The 20,023-nt window shown below is 35.5% G+C and overlaps 1 protein-coding gene across 12 annotated transcripts in view; it reads left to right on the top strand.

The window, feature by feature from the left end:
• LOC140623698 (peptidyl-prolyl cis-trans isomerase NIMA-interacting 4-like) overlaps positions 1–20,023 on the top strand; it is a 139,380-nt gene that overhangs the window by 44,274 nt on the left and 75,083 nt on the right. For 10 of the 12 annotated variants that reach the window (XR_012023255.1, XR_012023253.1, XR_012023251.1 and 7 more), the window contains one exon: positions 13,916–14,102. The exons of 1 other annotated variant lie outside the window; for it this stretch is intronic. The gene's annotated coding sequence lies outside the window, so the exon portion shown is untranslated. Of the gene's footprint in view, positions 1–13,915; positions 14,103–16,626; positions 20,018–20,023 lie in introns of those variants that run through there. One more of the 12 variants, XR_012023254.1, reaches the window with a different exon arrangement.

Here is a 20,023-nt window from a genome sequence, read left to right on the forward strand (position 1 = left end):
AAATTGTACATCCACCATCTGTTACATTAATGATAATGCCTCAAACCAGTAATAGATTTTTCATCTTCAAATAGGGTATTTCTTACTTAGTTGCACTATGTATTCCTACTTAACTAAATCACATCTATGATTGAAGGTAATTTCCAATCTTGATTACATTTTCAAAATGCAATTACCTGGGGAAGAAAAAGGAAATAATACCAACAAAGACCTTACATTTGTCCTAATGGTAACATGGGAAGAGGATGCAAGCTATTTAAATTTGATATCCATTGGGAATTCACAGGAGAGGCCTGAAATTAATACAAGGATCTCTAATTCATGTAATATTTGATGCTTCCATGAGTATAGACTTCTAAGTTCTCCTGTTCCCTAGAAAGGGATGTGAATATACTTCTGCTATAACTGTGTATTTCCCAAATAGTATATTATCATTCCCTAGGATTCTGTGAATCCACGAAAGATATACCAGCATATGCAAAGAATAGACAATTTCCTTTTCTCAGGGGCATGGTCATAACCTAGCTGTACATGAGGACTGAATGGACTCTGAAGGCATTTAAATTTTATTAACCTTAAGTACAAGAAACAAAATGGGGGGAAAATGTGTTTGTATTACTAAATTGTTTTCCATCTTAGCTAGCCAGAATATTGGGATATGCCATTCACAAATGCTATAATAATGGCTACATTTTAATGTGTATGTGGGAAATCTAGAAGAAAAGGAAGAATGGAAAAAAAAGAATATCATATTATACACCTGCACTATTCAACAGAATATCCTGAGATGTTGGAAATGTTCTAAATCTGCACTGTCCAGTATGATAGCCACTACCCAAATGCACCTGTTGAGCATTCGAAATACATGGTTAGTATGACTAAGGAACATTTTAATTTTTTAAATTATAATTAATTTAAATATATTTGAATAGCCACATATGATTAGTGGACACTATATTAGACAGTAAAACAGCAAAGCTCTATTTTGAAGTTGGGTTCGAAAGGGAAACATCCTCAAAGATACCAAGAATTTCAAAGCCTGACTTTGTTTCTAATTCCTAGTTGAGAATAATCTTTGTGTTGCAGTTTCAGTATGGTCCTTCAATTTATTCTAGTTAATGATTAATAGTACCTAAACTGTACTTTCCTAATAGATTGTAAAAGCTCCCAGAGAGAAATAATATGATGTTAAAATGTACCTCTAATATACTGTAACCCACCTTAGACATTTAAATATTTATTACATTGGGACGCCTGGGTGGCTTAGTGGTTGAGTATCTGCCTTTGGCTCAGGGCATGATCCTGGAGTCCTGGGATCAAGTCCCACATCAGACTTCCTGCATGGAGCCTGCTTCTCCCTCTGCCTATGTCTCTGTCTCTCTCTGTGTGTCTCTCGTGAATAAATAAATAAAATATTTTAATCTTATTAAATAAATATTTATTACAACAATATGCTTGGGAAGAGCATAATATATACTTCTAATTTAGACCAGCTGGTCTAATTTAGACCAGCAAAATTTCTAAATGTGAGTATTATAAAAATAGGGAAGTGACTTATAGCAAACTGCATATTCTTTATGAAGTCCTTGTGTGTGTGTGTGTGATCTGTGTGTGTGTGTGTGGTTATTAACTTTGTAAATCTCAAGCAGCAGACACCTTCTTTCTAGAATACCCTAGATTTTTGTTTTTTTGTTTAGCTTTGACAAAGCTATAGGATTGTATTGGTGCTTAAATTGATCACTAAAAAAATAAAATAAAATAAGGAGCTTTACAACAGCCTCAGACTTCAGAAGTAATCTTGAGCAAATCAGTAAAGCTTTAAGTAAACAAAATAATAGTAGTCATAAAGTCTATTTATTATAGTTGAAATTATAATTTGTGACCTCTTCTATTAAGGGTCATCTTTCTATGTTATAGTTGGCAAAAAAAAAAAAAAGAAAGAAAAAAAAAGGTATATTTCACATATTTCTTGAGTCAAACCAAGTAGTAATTGCTTCTCCACACAACTTTCTGTTCCTTGCCACTCTCAACACTGCCTGGTGCCACTACTCACTATTGTAATTACCTCCCAAAACACCAATGCCATGATCCTCCTATTATCGTGTTGTGATTGTCATATAAGGAAAGTCTCACTTCTCTTTACTAACTTCTCTCATAATTTCTCATAACTCCATCAAGAATAACAGGTTACAGATTCAGTGAATAACCAGAGGGAATTTTAATCTAGAATAATGGTATGAGGATGGACAGGAAACTTAAGACTGGATGCTGATGTTCAAGAAAAAGCTTTATAACCTCTAAAAGATCCTGCATGGGCTGGCTGTCTTATTAGTCTCATTTCCATCTGGAGTGCAATATTCATCTCATCCTCTCAGAGTGGCTCCTTTAAACTTTCACCCCTAAAGTCAGGGCTTGTCTTAGGCTCTAAAGTCTGTTTTCTTCCCAATATAGGCAACTCTCAGGTCCCAGTCACCCACAAGGTCACATTTGTTTCCTTATATCCAAGATACTTTAATAGCCCATGATGGCTTTTTTAGGCCAAATCAGAGTCCTTTTGTGATTCTAACTCCAGAATGACTGACTAGCTTTGGGGTAGATCCAATTCTTTCACTTGGTTCTCTCCTCCTACTAATTTCTCAAGTGAAAATGAAAAAAAAAGAAAGAAAAAGAAAGAAAGAAAGAAAGAAAGAAAGAAAGAAAGAAAGAAAGAAAGAAAAAAGAAAAGAAAGAAAGAAGAAAGAAAGAAAAAAAAACCCAAATCTCTGTATTTGATAATATTTTTCTGATAGTTCTATGGCTTGGTTTTTTTGAAATCTAATAAATCTCAAAATCCATTCAGATTTACAACTGGAGAGTGGAAAAAAAGCCATGGATGGGATGACAAAGAAACAAAGTCAGAAGGTCTTAAGAGAAAATGACATAGTAGCAATTACAACAACATAGACATCTGGCAGAATTTTTGTTAAAAAAAGCAAGATATAGCGATGTCTGGGTGGCTCAGCGTTTGGGCACCTACCTTTGGCTCACATCATGATCCCGGTATCCAGGATCAAGTCCCACGTTGGGCTCCCTGCATGGAGCCTGCTTCTCCCTCTGCCTGTGTCTCTGCCTCTCTCTCTTTCTGTGTCTCTCATGAATAAATAAATAAATAAATCTTAAAAAAAAAAAGGAAGATATGCTTTACACATAGGATTAAGTCAAAGATGGGAAGGAAGAGAAGAAATGGTTCCACACTGATGTAAAATAATTGCCCTGAGTCATCAAGTAAAGGCTTAATTACAATTAATATATTATCTTTATTAAGGCAAGGAAGGATATAATAAACTTGATGAGGATACACACACACACAATATTCTTATAACCTAAATTCTGCATAATTTGGTTGTTTCTAAATTAATTTATGTGAAAAAAAATAAATTAATTAATTAATTTATGTGATTATATCACAATATTAGCTAAGTAGCTCATGAACTAGTTAAAATGTTTCTTACTGTGACTCATGCTGACCTTTAATTGTGGTATACAACAAATGACCCTTTTAAAAAGTAGATTCACTTATTTTTCGTGAAATATGTTTGTCTGTTAAATTACTATTTAGTAATTAGTAAACATTTACTTAATTAAATTACTAAATTGTTATTAGCAATTTGTACATTTTTGCTAGTTTAATATATTTCTATCAAATTGGTTTTACTTACTGTAGTTGAATCCTTCAGTTCTGAACTTCAGTAATGTAACAAACTTATGCTGTCACTTGTCATTCTCTCAGCATGCTCTAAATTAAACATATAATTGAAATGGAAAGCAGATATTGGCTGTAAACTATTGTGGTGTGTCAAGAAGCAGACTACTAGCTACATCTTAATCTTGTCACTAATTACCTGACATGGAGAATGTATATGAAAGAGCTATGTTTGAAACTGACAAAAAAAAAAGATGATCACTTTTAAAAATTATTTTCAGGAATCACAGGAATATAGCTTTTACCTGATGAGAAGTTTTCTCTTTTTTCCTATCCAATTTTTTTCTCATAATAGAAATGGGTCAAAATATGGCTTCAGAATCCCAATTGGTGCTTTTTATAGCAATATTATAGTAACTGATATTGGTAGTATATTATTCAGGATTTCTAATCTACATAAACTCCTAACAGAAAAGAATTACCCACCTACATTGGAGAGTGAATTTTGCCTGATTCTGCCTTTTTTGTATATGCTTGAAGTGGGGTATAGTAACACTCTTGAAGGACAAAGAATTACTATTTGACAATTCTGTCACTTATATAATAACAATTCAATTTTTGTTGTGAGTCAGATACTGACAAATGCTGTAAGGGATACTATTATGAGTGAAGAAGACATATTGATGTAAAACTAACAGTAGAAAAATGTAAAATGGGATGAGTTATTAATTCTATTTAAGAGCTGAACAAGACTTTGTATTTGAGGCAATAAGAGATCTGAATCTTGAAGACTGAGTTGGATTTTAAAGAAACAGTGAGCAGAAGGTTTCTACTTATATATTACAAAAATATATAGAACTACATAGAATATAGATTCTATATTCTAGTTGCATATAGATGCAATATAGTATAGTATAGTATAGTTTATATTCTATATTATTTACTCTAGTTATATATATGTGTGTATGCATATATATGAATGAAAATAAATAGCATGTTTGTGGAATCATTAGAGATTCAATGGGTAATTCAGCAGGCTTATGAAGAAAAGCTGTGGGAGACAGACTGGAAAGGGATTAAAGGAGAAGATATTGTAGGAGTATTCTTCTGAATGCCATATTTATTTTGGACTGTGTAATGGAGAACTATTGGCACTTCTTGATTATGAGAACAAGATTTGTATGTGTAGAGCAGTTTATATTTTAGGAATTCAGTCAATGCTTGCCTGGATGAGGCTAGGGAGAGATTACAATCATCTGCAAAGAGAGACTAAGCTGATTGCTCATGGTTAAAGGAATAAGGAGGAGATATAATTAAAGATACTACAGGAAAATGATCAGTAGAACTTGTTGCCATATTGGACATAAGGTAAAAGAGAAAAAATAATAAAAAATGACTCTGATGCCTGATAGATTTAGATAGCTGAGATAAATGATGATATCATTTAGTTATATGAAAAATCCAGAAAAAGAAGCACATTGGCAAGTGTGGTTGTGTTGTACTCAAATATAACTACCCAGTGTGAAGTTTGACCTTTTAAAAGTGAAAGTCCATGTTGTGGTTCTGTGATTCGATTTCTGGAGGATGGTAGTAATATGGGTTTCAGAAAAAAGAAGTTCAGGGTGTCAGATGGGACATAGATATTGAGTTCATCAATTTATTTATAAGATGATAGCAGGAGATAGGCTGGAAACTTTTTCCTTTTTTTTGAAATTTCTACCTTTGAGTCACATCCTTTACATTTGTATTTCTCATAGCATGGCCACTAAGTAAGCAAGCACCAGTGATTAGGAACTTGTTCAAGATACATCTTAGATCCCACCTATAGTATACTACTGAATCAGAAATGCTATGCATTTGGAGGTCAAAATACGTTTTGAGAATCCTACCATGTGATTCTGATTCACACTAAAGAATTTCAACCTTGACCACACATTTGGATCATCTGGGGATCTTTAAAATATACCCATGCTTAAACCACCTTGGGATTCTGATATAGTCAAGTATAAGATCTGACCAAAGGGCTGGGGATTTTGAAAGTTTCCCAGGTGATTCTAATATGCAGCTTGAACAGCGAACTATTGTTCTTAAGAGTAACAACAAAGAAATACCAAAAGGTACGTTTCTCAAACTTTAAAAGTGCAAACCAATCATCTTCAAAATGCAGGTCTGAGTGCAGCCTGTGACTGCATTTGTAGGCCGCTCTTCTGTGAACTTGGCCACAGACTACACTTCAAAAGGCAAAACTCTAGAGCATAGTCATCAGGCATGTATGATACATCTCCCACAGATATGAAAAACAAGGGATTATTAGCTGGAGATGATTTGTCTGGAATGGAAATTGGTAGCACAGGAAAAGAGGTGAGAGTAGGAGCCAATCAAATTTATATAATATTTAATTTTTAGAATATTTTTAGATCACGTTGTCCAAAACCACAAGTACTTCTTTAAAAAGATTAACCCCTTAAATTAAAATACGGGACCAAGCTAACCTGAAGGGCTCAAAGTTAAATTTTTGCAGGTAGGTTCCAAGAAAACCATTGGATTATCTTATTTCATCCATGTTTTTCTGGAAAGTACATACCCATATTCTTGGGTATGTAAGTTTCTGATATAACTTTGACAGTTCCATTAACTATTATTTTGGAAGGATTAACCCACATGGGCTCATATCAATCCACTCGCAAATCAATAGGAAAGTACTTTCTATTTGTGTGTCCTCAACTATTACTAAAAGTCCACCTCTAATTTTGGAACTTTAGAACCATGGGAAAAAGATCCCAAAAAGGAATTATGTAGTCTTCCTTTTCTTGTTCCCATTTTTCAAATAATGTGCCTTTACGGATTTGATAAAAATTCATCTTAAAATGTGGTTGCAGGAAACCAATTTAGTTTGTCCCTTTTTACCAATGACAGTAGTCAAATCATTAGCTGTCTAATTGGGCTCAGCAATGTTCTAATTAGCAAAGGCTTGATTTGAGCCTGATGTGACAGCTTATCCTTTGGCTCTTGAATTCTGACTACTTCTTCAGTAATCAAAAGAAAAAACATAATCGCATAAGTTAGAATCATTAAATAAGACCTCTGCCTTTCCATTGAATCTGTAGGCTTCTGGTGTTAGGAGAGATGGACATCTTTTTTTGCAAATTGCATTCTAGACTTGTTAATTGATTAATAAATAAGTGAATTGATCCTAATGAGACATTAATTAATAGTAATTAGTCAATATTAAGGGGAAATGGGTCAGAATGAAATCAGGTACCATACATTCCTACTATGAGTTAACCCCTATATTCAATTCGCAAGAAGATTCAGAGTTTTTTAAAATTAATTCTAAAAAATTAACATTTAATTATGTATATAAAACTGTTAAATATCAACTTTTAATATTTAATTTATAAATAAGTTATGAAATATATTCAAAATCACAAGTTATATAATTACCTTATTAATATAGAAATGTGCTTTTTCACATTTCTTGAAATTATTTTAGTCAAGCTTTCTGTATGTATCTTCTAAAATAGTCTCATCATCATTAGAGTTGCATACTGAATTTGTCGAAAGCACATCATTTTATTGGTCCATTTTTATTTTTAGACAAAACACATTTTAGATCTGCATATGATTCTCTCACTGGAAAATTTATCCTAAAAGTGTACAACCACAAAACATGAGTACATTTTTTTTATATATTGTTCTATGTATATGCATTCATGATCTCCCCAGAACAAACAACTTTCTGCTCTGCTTTTTAGGTAAATTTTAAAAGGCTTATTTACAACCAAACACTTGCAATTATGAAGCTATGTTTACTAGATTAATGAAGAAATCTGTATCAAAAATTTTTCTTGCTTTTTCATCAATTAATCAATCAATCACTTAATACTACTACTGACATCTGTGGTTTCAGACTAATGTATTTTTTTTCCTAAACAGAACTTGATTAGTCAAATTTAGTAAACTGAGAGAAAACCAGCAATAAGTAAGACTTTGTAAGACCTGGATATAAAGTAACTATATCTTGTTATCTGAGGATTAATATTTTAGGAGAAAAAAATCATTTGCCTTATATTTGAATATACCCAACAATAATAATGTTATATTCACAGACATTGTTTTAAAGCAAGTTCATAATAATTATCAATACTTCTGAATTCTACATTCAATTTTATTTTTATTTGTATCTGAAATTGATTATGATTGAAAAAATTATAACATACAATTTAGGAAATTCTCAAAAGATGTTCATATATTATATAAAAAGTAAAATACCCACTACACATTCTCTTAAGAGATTGAGGCCCCTGTGGAATATATTTCTTTTGCTAAAAGATATTTCTGCCAGGAGAAACAAATTACTAGGGATGGCATCTGGAAGCAAAATTAATTCAGCCTTAATTTAATCTTAGGGATTTTCCTTTTAAATTTAGTAACCTCTAAATCTGACTCCACTTGAGAAGTTTATTAGCCAACTTTTGCAAATGGTGGCAACAAAATTGCAGCCACTTTCCACAATACAGATTTTCTATTGTTGTGGGTATAGCTTGAAGGCTTTTCTCTACTGGGCTCCACTGATTTCAGCCCAGGTCCATGAGTCCTCTCACTGCTGGATTCCTTTTGAAGGAGGACGCACCAACTGTGACATGATGTTCTGATGGCAGTGGATGCTGTTCAGGAACAAAGTCAACTGAGGCAAGGTACTTAAAGCTTCTGCTCGAACAAGTGTATGCCACATCTGCTCACACTCACTCCATTGACCAAAGCAAGTCATATGGCTAAACCAATGTCAGTGGGGCAAGAGGATATATTCCCTGCTGATAGCGAAGCATGACAAGGGTAGGGAGGAGAAAAATAATTGTAAGCAAATAATACAATCCACCACTGATCACTTTGCTGACTGTCTTGCAATTTGTAACACTTGCTTAATCATCATTAGAACTAGAATTAATGTCAGCAGGTGTGAAGGACACATATTGCTTTTAGATACCTAAAACGGCCATGAAATTAGATGAAGTTCAATCATGTGAAAGTTGAGAAAAGCTATTCAATATTTTTTCTAGGTACTTTTAGTTTCTAATGATGCTATTATTAATACTTTCCTTTATGCTTTTTGAAATCCTCAGAATAATTTTCATTTATAAGTCCTATTTGGGCATTTTTCCTTTCTGTACCATTCCTGTCAGTGCAGCATCTGAGTCTGGTTCTCTTCCAGCTCTCCTAGGGATTCTAGGAGATATTTAATTCCCCTTAGTAATTCTACTAAACTAGCTAGACTAAACTCTTTTCTATATATATACTATGGAGTGGATATGTACTTTAAGAAGCTGATATAGAAGAAGGTACCTAGCATATGGTATGCATTTTAAAAAGTCACATCACTTTTTCAGTCCTATGATTTCATTTTGAAAATGTAGATATATTTGTTTCTTTAAAAAGATACATTATTATTGATTTTTTTTGTCATGAAATGCTCAAATTCTTAAGAATTGCTTACCCTAATTTTTCTCATTATCTTTGAAAGCCTGGCAGTGGTAATGAACATAAATGAAAAGCAATTTTTTCACCACTTTCTGAAGATGCTTCTAAACCAATCATATGTCCCAGACTATCCAATTCCAATTTAAGATAAGTTGCTTCCCTGTCCCCATAAGTTTACTTTTATATATGACATCCATGTTTCATGCTTTGGATCACAAAAATACGTTATCCTTGGAGCTTCTGGGTTGGTGAACATGTGGATATTCAGGAAGTGGTGTGCTAGGAGAGGGCATGGAAGCTCTGAACCCTTTTCCCCTCCTGTGACTTGTGCATTTCTTTCATCTGGTAATTCCTGAGTTATATCCTCTTAAAATAAGCTAGTAATTTAGTTTTAAGTTCTGCTTTAAGGTGGTATTCCTTCTTAGGTAATTTGACAGAAGAATTACAAGAGAATCCAGAAAGCACAGTTTATGAGGATTGCAAATTTGTCACCAAGACAGGCCTTGAAAATCTAGGACTCATACATCTCATTTTCACCAGGCATATATGCATGGATTTTTCATGGATGTAAGACTTCATCACAGGTGAAACTGATAGTAAAGCTATTTGTTATGAAGAATATAGGAAAAATAAGATCTGATAGAAGATAGATCATGTGCACAGAGTCCAATTAAAGGATTGCCAGAAGTTAACAAAGATCTGGCACTTAAATTAATTGAGGAACAGGAAGAGAAGCAAAAATCTACATGGAAAAAAGAAAATCAAGAGTCTTTCTAATATTCTCACCAATGATTGGTTTAGAGTTGTTTGAGAACACTGACTTCAAAGTAGACAAAGAAAGTAAAGAATTTAAGCTTTTGACTCCAGTTGTTTAAAAAGTTAGTGAAGAAGGAAGAAGACTCTAGAGCAACAAATGCTTTATGAAGAAAAAAAGAGAGAAGGAAGAACTAAAAGAAAAACTGAGTGATACAGAAAGTTCTAAGAATTCAGATGATGAAAAAGACTGGGTTGAAGAGGTCAGGAAACAGCACAGGCTTCTCCACCAGGAGGAAAAAGCAGCAAGAACTACTCAGGGAGAACCAGCAGACAGTCTTTAAGCCCCAGTTTTATGATGTCAAAGCAGGAGAAATCAGAAGCTTCAAAGATTCTGCTTAAAGCCGAGGCTGATGAATAAAATCCTTGAAGATCATTTGAAACTTGAAGCAAAAAATGGGACATTGGGTATATCAGAATCCGTGGTTGGCAGCAAACAACTGACCCTCATGTTAAAATATTCTGAACAGCAGAAGCAACAGGAGGCTGAGAAACTGCACCAAAAGAGGGAAACATTTTGTCATTCAGTGGTCACCTGAAGTCAAGACACAGAAGACTGCTGTTTTATTGAATTTGGAAACAATCTTACACCTCATTTGGCAGGACCATTACTACTCCAAATTGGTTATCATTAGGGTATCTTAAACACAGGCAAGGGATTGCACATTTTAAAAGTTCCATGTAAATTCTTGATATATCTACATAGTTAAATATTTGATAACTTATCCTTGTGCCTTGTGGGTAGGGCTTTGTAAGTGGGTCCCCATCAACTGGTCAGTGCATGGCCCCAGGCTCCTTTGTCATACGTTGTTGCTTCCCATAAACATTGTCCTTTCCCTCTTATTTTAATCAGGTAAACTAGATTGTTGTCTTTTAATATTGTGAAATTTACACCATGAAATGAAAGGTTGTCCTGTGCTAAAAATGAAGATTGATCGTACTCTGGGAACTTTTTTTCTTATGACACCTGCTGCCATCCATGATTAAACCACTTAGAAAAGCCATCCTTGTCTTATATGATGCTTATATATTGTCATGTTTGTGTTTATGGGTATATGTTAATAGGTTTGTTACTTATGTGCATGTTTGAGATTTTTAAAATATATATTTTAACCAAGGTAATATAATTTAGTGATAACCACAACTTGAAACAAGAAGTGGAAGCTACTGATTATTCTTTTATCTTTTTGGAAGATGAAATACAGATTTTTATCTGTTTCTTAAGTTTAATTAAAGATAAACTGGCTGGAGAAGATATTTATTAAAAGGCTTCATTTGAACAGTAGCATAGTATCTTTAAATAAAACTGCTTCAATCGAATATGAAGGAAATCTAACTTCAAAATCTGTCACCCTATTAATTTTCTAGATAGATTTGGCATTTGGCTTATCTAGTTGACATTCTTTAAGCTGAATGTTGAAGAAGGCCACAGACACAAATACTGAAGAATTATTACAAAGCCAGGATATCTGTCTGGCCTGTGAGAGCCTCCAGACTAAATGGGTTGTGTTAATTCAGTGACCTGTGTTGGTTATGTGGGAGGGAAGGGAAGTAAGGAGAAATGACAGGAGAATGGGATCTATAGGGACCGTGGTCCTCAAGTGTTCTCTTTAGCTTGCAAATAGTAGTCATTTATTTTTACAATTAAAAACTCATTCGTTTTGGGATCCCTGGGTGGCGCAGCGGTTTGGCGCCTGCCTTTGGCCCAGGGCGCGATCCTGGAGACCCGGGATCGAATCCCACGTCGGGCTCCCGGTGCATGGAGCCTGCTTCTCCCTCTGCCTGTGTCTCTGCCTCTCTCTCTCTCTCTGTGACTATCATAAATAAATAAAAATTTAAAAAAAAAATTAAAAAAAAAACTCATTCGTTTTATATAAAATGATCCATATTCTGGAAGATATATATTTTTAATTTAAAAAGAAAGACCAGGGATCCCTGGGTGGCGCAGCGGTTTGGCGCCTGCCTTTGGCCCAGGGCGCGATCCTGGAGATCCGGGATCGAATCCCACATCAGGCTCCCGGTGCATGGAGCCTGCTTCTCCCTCTGCCTGTGTCTCTGCCTCTCTCTCTCTCACTGTGTGCCTATCATGAATAAAAATAAAAATAAAAAAATAAAAAAATAAAAAAAAAAGATTTAAAAAGAAAGACCAGGTTGCCCGGGTGAGGCAATCAGTTGAACATCCAGCTCAGGTTATGATCTCAGGGTTGTGATATGGAGCCCCCAAAACAGGCTCCATGCTCAGCCTGGAGTCTGCTTGAGATTCTCTCTCCCTCTTCCTCTGTCCCTCCTGCTGGTGCTCTCCTACTCTCTTTCTCTCTCTCTCTCTCAAATAAATAAAAAAATCTTAAAAAAAAAAAAAAAAAGAAAAATCACTACAGAAAACCCTATTAGCATCTTGGGCTATGTATTTTGAGATTTCTTTTTTTATGTGTATTTATTTTCTTTAAAAGTGATTTCATACTGTACATATTGTTTATTGATTTGTTTTTGTTACCTAACACTCTACCTTGAATATATTTCCCTACAATGTACTCTATTACATCATTTTGATGATTTGCATAAAGTATTTTACCATATGGCAATTACACAACTTTTTTAACTATCCCATTTGTTTATTTTTCTCTCATATTTCATTTTTCAGGCATAAATGTTTTTTTTTAATTTTTATTTATTTATGATAGTCACACACACACACACACACAGAGAGAGAGAGAGAGAGGCAGAGGGAGAAGCAGGCTCCATGCACCGGGAGCCCGACGTGGGATTCGATCCCGGGGCTCCAGGATCGCGCCCTGGGCCAAAGGCAGGCGCTAAACCGCTGCACCACCCAGGGATCCCAGGCATAAATGTTTTTGAGACAAGTATTTTTATAGATAAACCTTGGGCAAGTGCATAATCATTTCTTAGGATAAATTGCTAAACGTGTAAATCCTAGATAAAAGATCATATATATTTTTCAATTTTAAGAACATATTATGGAAACTTTAGAAAATTTGCATTAATTTACATTCAATTCAGCAGTGTTCATGAGGGATCTATTTTTCTACTCCTTAACTATTAATGGATATTATCATTCTTTGTGATCTTGACCAACATGAAAACTAGTTAGTATTGAGCTGAATTTTCTTTTTTAAGAAACTATTTTCCATTAACCTTATTTCCATTTTCTGGCTAAAAGTCAGGAAGAAGAGCTTAAAATCTCAGTGGCTATTCCTACCTACTCAGTGGCCTGAGCAGTGAGACTTGCAGACCCATCTTCCATGATAGGCTGAGCACTCTAATCTTCAGTAGGGAACTACTGGATAGGCACAAAGGGAACCTGCACAGGTTCAGGCTAGTCTGAGATGTCAGGTTGAGTTGGTAAATTTAGGGAACTGGAGCAGCCCAGTCACCCAGAAATTCCTTCTTGGTCACAGTCTTTTCAGCAGCACCCTGTTCTTCCTTTTTACTCTCTCAGGACATCTGTGAGTAGAGGTTATACGTGATCTGGATGGATGTTCAAGGGAGATGGTGCCACACACATGCAGAGCTCCCTGGGACAGTATTTACCATATCAGATCCGCAGAATGAGTTCCCTTGTTGTTGCATGGGATGGCAATGTCCACATAGTGCAGAACAAAGTCAGTGTTACAGAGAACAATGGTAGGCAGATTAACACAACACACCTCTGTGAGAGGCTACCAGTGAGCCCCAAGATCAATAACTACAAGTTACAGCTCCCAAAAGGCTGCCTGGATCTGGTTGGTGAAGGTTCTGGGAGTGGAGTGGCCAGCAATAGGAGTGACTCCACTGGCATAGCAAACTTCAGTGCATCTCACCAGCCAGTATTCCTGGAGGATACAGCACTGATATCAGCTGCATTTTCAATGGGACAAGCCTCCAGAAGAATCATCCAGGTACTCTTTAGGTTATGATATAGATGCTATCTCTTTTCCTTTGTAGATGTGCTGTTCCATTTGGAAGTCAAGTCTGGTGCCATCTAAGTGGAGTCCTGCTGCAAGAGACTTGAGAACACCCTCCTCCTTCATTTGTGGGACATCAAAGGCTCCAGACAATGTGAAAATTTCCCTTTAATTTATTATAGGAACCCAGAATATCATATGGACCCCTCTCTGGGTAGCAAAGAAAGGTAATGAGCTATATTCTAATTCACATTTCCATTATTATCAACTTAACTTTTTTTTTCATGTGCATTGTCTGATTCTATTTCTTCATTTGAGAATTACCACCTCTAACATTTTCTTATTTTTCTTTGGAGTCTTTTACTTATAGGTTGCAAATATCCCTTAACCAGTTTAAAAAGTAATCGCTCAAGCATGTTGCAAATAAACTTGCTCAGTTGGGGACTTTTTTTTTTTTTTTTTATGATAGTCACACACACACACAGAGATGCAGAGACATAGGCAGAGGGAGAAGCAGGCTCCATGCACTGGGAGCCCGACGTGGGATTCCATCCCCGGTCTCCAGGATCGCGCCCTGGGCCAAAGGCAGGCGCCAAACCGCTGCGCCACCCAGGGATCCCAGTTGGGGACTTTCTTTTTAAACTTGCTTAAGGATATTTGACAAACAGCTTTTTATTTATGTTTTTTAATAATTTGGGGCCAAAATGAACTATTGAAATAGATTTTCGGGAAACCTAATCTGCCAGTGGTAGGCAGGCTTGTTTAGACAAGGAAAGCTCAGTTAGGACATTAATTCATAATCAAAAAATGAAATAAGGGTCTGAAGTCAGAAGCCAGAGATAGAGACAAAGCACAATGAATAAATGTCAGATGCCTTTTTAAGGGAAAAAAATTATAAGGATTAGTTAAATATAGGATCTAAAGAGATGCAAATCACAAATGATTAAAGTTTGAGACTAAGAAAAATGTACCAGTGCTAGAAATATAGACAACACATGCTATACCTTTGAGTCTCAAAGTTTGTTTGTTTGATTTCAAGTAAATTGAGTTTAAGATAACAACAATCTAGGGGCATCTGGGTAGCCCAGTGGTTGAGCATCTGCCTTCATCTCAGGTCATGATCCTGGAGTCCTGGGATGGAGTCTTGCATCAGGTTCCCCGCAGGGAGCCTGCTTCTCCCTCTGCCTGTGTCTCTGTCTCCCTGTGGCTCTCATGAATAAGTGAATAAAATCTTTTTATAAAGAGAGAGAGAGAGAGATAGCAATAATCTACAAAATAAACACTAAGAGTTCTTAGAATTTTTTTCTACTATATCTTTGATTAGCATTTTGAAATAACCACTCACGTTTTGTTCTGTTTCGTTAATTAACCAATATCAGTGCTATCAGCTAGTAGTCACTAGGAAAAGACGATTTTCTCAGCCTTCCAACTTCCTACTATGATTGTTTTAATCCTCCTGTCTCATGTTGATCTGGGTCATAGGTGATTGGTTATAATTATCTGCTGTGTAGTAAGACCCCAGTATCCAATCTGCTTCTGTCCCTGCCCGTGTTTCCAGTCACCCAGTACTATATCTAAACTAAAGCTTAGTATATGTGGGATCATGGGCAATGGCTGATTAGGGGCCTGGAAGGAGAAAGATCTGGAGGGAAGTTTAAGGAGGTCTGGGGTAGAGACATATTGTTAGACATATGAGAATGGGCACGAACTGTGGAGAACAAAAAGCACTGATACCTTACTGTCTCTGGATATAGGAATATGATACCCTGTTTATGAAAGTTTGTCATAGGAATCCCATAGAGGGATTTCTCTAATAAGACTTTATCCACAATTCCAAGAATACAAAGATCTCTGAAATTCAAGTTATTTTTAATTTTGCAAACTCATTTGGCAATAGAAATGTACTTGAACTTTGAACTGACATAAAGACATTTATAATTTTAATCATGTGCTTTTAATTGAGATAAAATCAATATATAACATATTATTTTCAGATGCACAATGTAATTATTTAATATTTGTATATACTGTAAAATGATCACCACCATAAATGTAGTTAACATCATCACCATACATCATTACAATTTTTTTTCCTTGTAATGAGAACATTTGAAATCTACTGTCTCAGCAACTTCTCAATATACAATAGATTTATTATTAACTCCAGTCACCATACTGCACATTATATCCAATAACATATTTATTTTATAGTTGGAAGTTTGTATCTTTTGGCCCCCTTCATCCATTCATCCATTTTACCTCCTCTACTCTCTACCTCTGGCACCCAGCAAACAGTTTTCTGTATCTATGAGTATAGGTTCTTGTTGTGTGTGTGTTTTTAGTTTCCATATATAAATGAGATTTTTATGTTATATGTCTTTCTCTGTCTGACTTATGTCATGTAGCATAATTCCCTCAAGGTCCACCCATGCTTTGCAAGTGGCAAGATTTCATTCTTTTTTATAAGTGAATTTTTGTCCATATGGATGAAAAGTATGTGTGTGTGTGTGTCACATTTTCTTTATGCATTCATCCATCAGTGGACATATAGGTTGCTTCTATGTGTTGGCTATTATAAATAGTGCTGCAATGACTATGGGAGTGCATGTATCTTTTTGAGTTACTGTTTTCATTTCTTTTGGATAAATATCCAGAAGTGGTATTGCTGGACCATATGGTTGTTCTATTTTTAAGTTTTTGAGGAACTTCCATACTGTTTTGTATTATGACTGCACCAATTTGCATTCCCAGCAACAGTGCACAGAAAGAAATTGAGGAAGACACAAAGAAACAGAAAAACATTCCATGAAGGACAAATATTGTCAAAATGTCTATGCTACACAAAGCAATCTACACATGCAATGCAATACCTATTGAAAGACCACCAGCATTTTTCACAGAGCTGAAACAAACAATTCTAAAATTTGTGTGGAATCAGAAAAGACCCCCGAATAGACAAAGTGGTATTGAAAAAGAAAACCAAAACTGGAGACATCACAATTCCGGACTTCAGGCTGTATAACAAATCTGCAATCATCACAACAGTATGGTACTTACACAAAAACAGAACATAGATCAATGGAACACAATAGAGAACCCAGAAATGGGCCCTCGACTCCATGATAAACTAATCTTCAGCAAAGCAAGAAAGAATATCCAATGGAAAAGAAGACAGTCTCTTCAACAGATGGTGTTATGAAAACTGGATAGCCACATGCTGAAGAATGAAATTGGACCATTTTCTTACACCAGACACAAAAATAAATTCAAAATGTATGAAAGACCTAACTGTGAGGCAGGAATCCATCAAAATCCTAGGGGAGAACATAGGCAGCAATCTCTTTGACCTCAGCAACAGCAGCTTCATGCTAGAGACATCTCCAAAGGCAAGGAAACAAAAACAAAAATGAACTATTAGGACTTCATCAGGATAAAAACTTTTGCACAGCAAAGGAAACAATCAACAAAACTAGCATGCAGCCTATAAAATGGGACAAGATTATTTATAAATGACATATCAAAATGACATATCATTTTGCCTTAGCCTGCTAAAGGCAAAATGACATATCTATAAAGAACCTATCAAACTCAACACCCAAAAAACGTTCCTCCAAAGAAGATATACAAATGGCTAACAGACACATGAAAAATTGCTCAACATTACTCAGCATCAGGAAAATACAAATAAAAACTACAATGAGATAACACCTCATACTGATCAGAATGTCTAAAATTAACAACTCAGGAAACAACGGAAGTTGGCAAGGATGCAGAGAAAGGGGAACCTTCTTACATTGTTGGTGGGAATGCAAACTGGTACAGCCACTCTGGAAGACAGTATAGAGGTTCCTCAGAAAGTTAAAAATAGAACTACCCTATGACTCAGCAATTGAACTGCTAGGCATTAATCCAAAGGATACAAAAATAGTGATTCAAAAGAGTACATGCACCCTGACATTTATAGCAACAATGTCCACAATAGCCCAAATATGGAAAGAGCCCGATGTCCATCAACAGACAAGTGGATGAAGAGGTGATGATAGATAGATGATAAATAGATAGATAGATAGATAGATAGATAGATAGATAGATAGATAGATGATAGATAGATAGATAGATGATAGATAGATAGATAGATAGATAGATAGATAGATAGGATGGAATATATATAATGGAATGTTATGGAATGGAATATATAATGGAATATTACTCAGCCATCAAAAAGAATGAAATCTTGCCATTTGCAATGATGTGGATGGAACGAGAGGGTATTATGCTAAACAAAATAAGTCAGTCAAAGACAGAAACCATATGATTTCACTCATACATGGAATTCAAGAAACAGAATGGATGAACATAGAGGAAAAGAAGGAAAAGTAAAATATGATAAGAACAGAGAGGGAAGCAAACCATAAGAGATTCTTAATTACAGGAAGAAAACTGAGGGTTGCTAGAGGGGAGATAGGTGGGGAGTTGAGGTAATTGGGTAATGGACATTAAGGAGGGCACTTGATGTAATGAGGAGTGAGTGTTATATGCAACTGATGAATCACTAAATTCTACCCCTGAAACTAATAATACACTATATGTTAACTAAATTGAATTTAAGTACAAAATTTTAAAAAAAGAGAGAAAACAACACACACACAAAAAAGATAGTGGTAATGGAAAATCATCCCATTAAGTAGAGATTCAGATAATGACCTGGTCATCTATGTAGATGTACATCCATTTATGTAGACAGAAAGATGGCCCAAGCTTAGTGTATGTATGGAATAATGGTCACTGATAAATGGCTTGACTGATCAGGGGTCTGGAAAGAGAAATAAAATGAAAGATCAATTTCAAAGAGCTCTGGTTAGAGGCATGTAGATGGACATATTAAAATGGTCACACACTGAAGAGATCTTCATATCACACTATAATGGGCACCAGAAATTGCACAACATGGAAGAGTCAATAAGCATCCTGAAAAACAAAACTGAATTGGCTTATTAACATAAGCCAGCCTCCAATCATGAACCATCCCCATGTTGACAAAATAGATACATAAAACAAGTATCCATGATACAAAGATAAAGGTTATGCATGGACTGCTACTTGCCAAAGCCATAGAATGTCCAGCCTGTCAGCAACAGAGTCTGTAGCTAAGCCTTTTATATGATACCAAGTAGCTACTTGGTGGGTCAGCTGAATACATTGGACCCCTTCCACCTTGAAGAGATAATAAAGATAATAATTCATTTTTATAAGAATAAATACAAATTATGGTTATGGGGTTATGTTTCCTATGGATGGAACCCTAGTCAGCACCACTGTCCCAGAGTCTATACAACATGATCTCTAATATTGGGTCAAATCAAAGGACCCATTTGTTAAAACAAGGGGTGTGTAGCTGATCCATACATAGAACGTGGCCCACTAGTCATATTATATATCATGTCATTTGGAAGATGCTGGCCAGATAGAGCAATGAAATAGCCTGCTAAAGGCAAAGTGCTAGTTTACAGGAGATACTTTATAATGATACCACTTTCTCCAGGACACAGTGTCCCTTTAATTCAAAGACGTTTGTGTGATGCTGTGTCCCCAGTAATGAGAATATGTAGATCCAGGAACCAAAATGTAGAAGCAGGATTAATCCACTTATTATCACTCTCAGTGACTCACTTTGCAAATCTGTGCTTCTCATCCCTGTCATTCTGGGTGTTCTCTCAAAAAGGGAACCTTTCCACCAAGACACACAGCAAGAGTCTGGGTGAACTCCATAAGCTAAAGATTGCTACCTAGAAGCTACTTGCTTCTCTTGCAAGTGACCGGAATGCAAGTCGTAGCATATTGGTAAGGGAATTGACACTTTTCACCAGTAGAAGTAATATGAAGGGGACAGGGAACGATATTTTTAATACTCAGATAATCATTTGGGTACCAAGTTTTGGTGGTTAGTAAAGAATTCAGTAACCTTTTACTGAGAAGGGCTTAGTGACATAGGGCTCAGAAACCTTGGTGAGGGTGGTCTGGGCAATACCACTGGAATGAAGGATTTATTCTCTCAGCTCCTAGGAGGTTTGCCAGAAAAAGACCTCCAAATGTCAGCCCTTTTGGGTCACAAGAAGACAGCAGCACCTAAAATGATCCTTTTTTTCAG

Source organism: Canis lupus, chromosome 33 (genome assembly GCF_048164855.1).
Source record: "Canis lupus baileyi chromosome 33, mCanLup2.hap1, whole genome shotgun sequence".
Classification (NCBI taxonomy): Eukaryota; Metazoa; Chordata; class Mammalia; order Carnivora; family Canidae; genus Canis; species Canis lupus.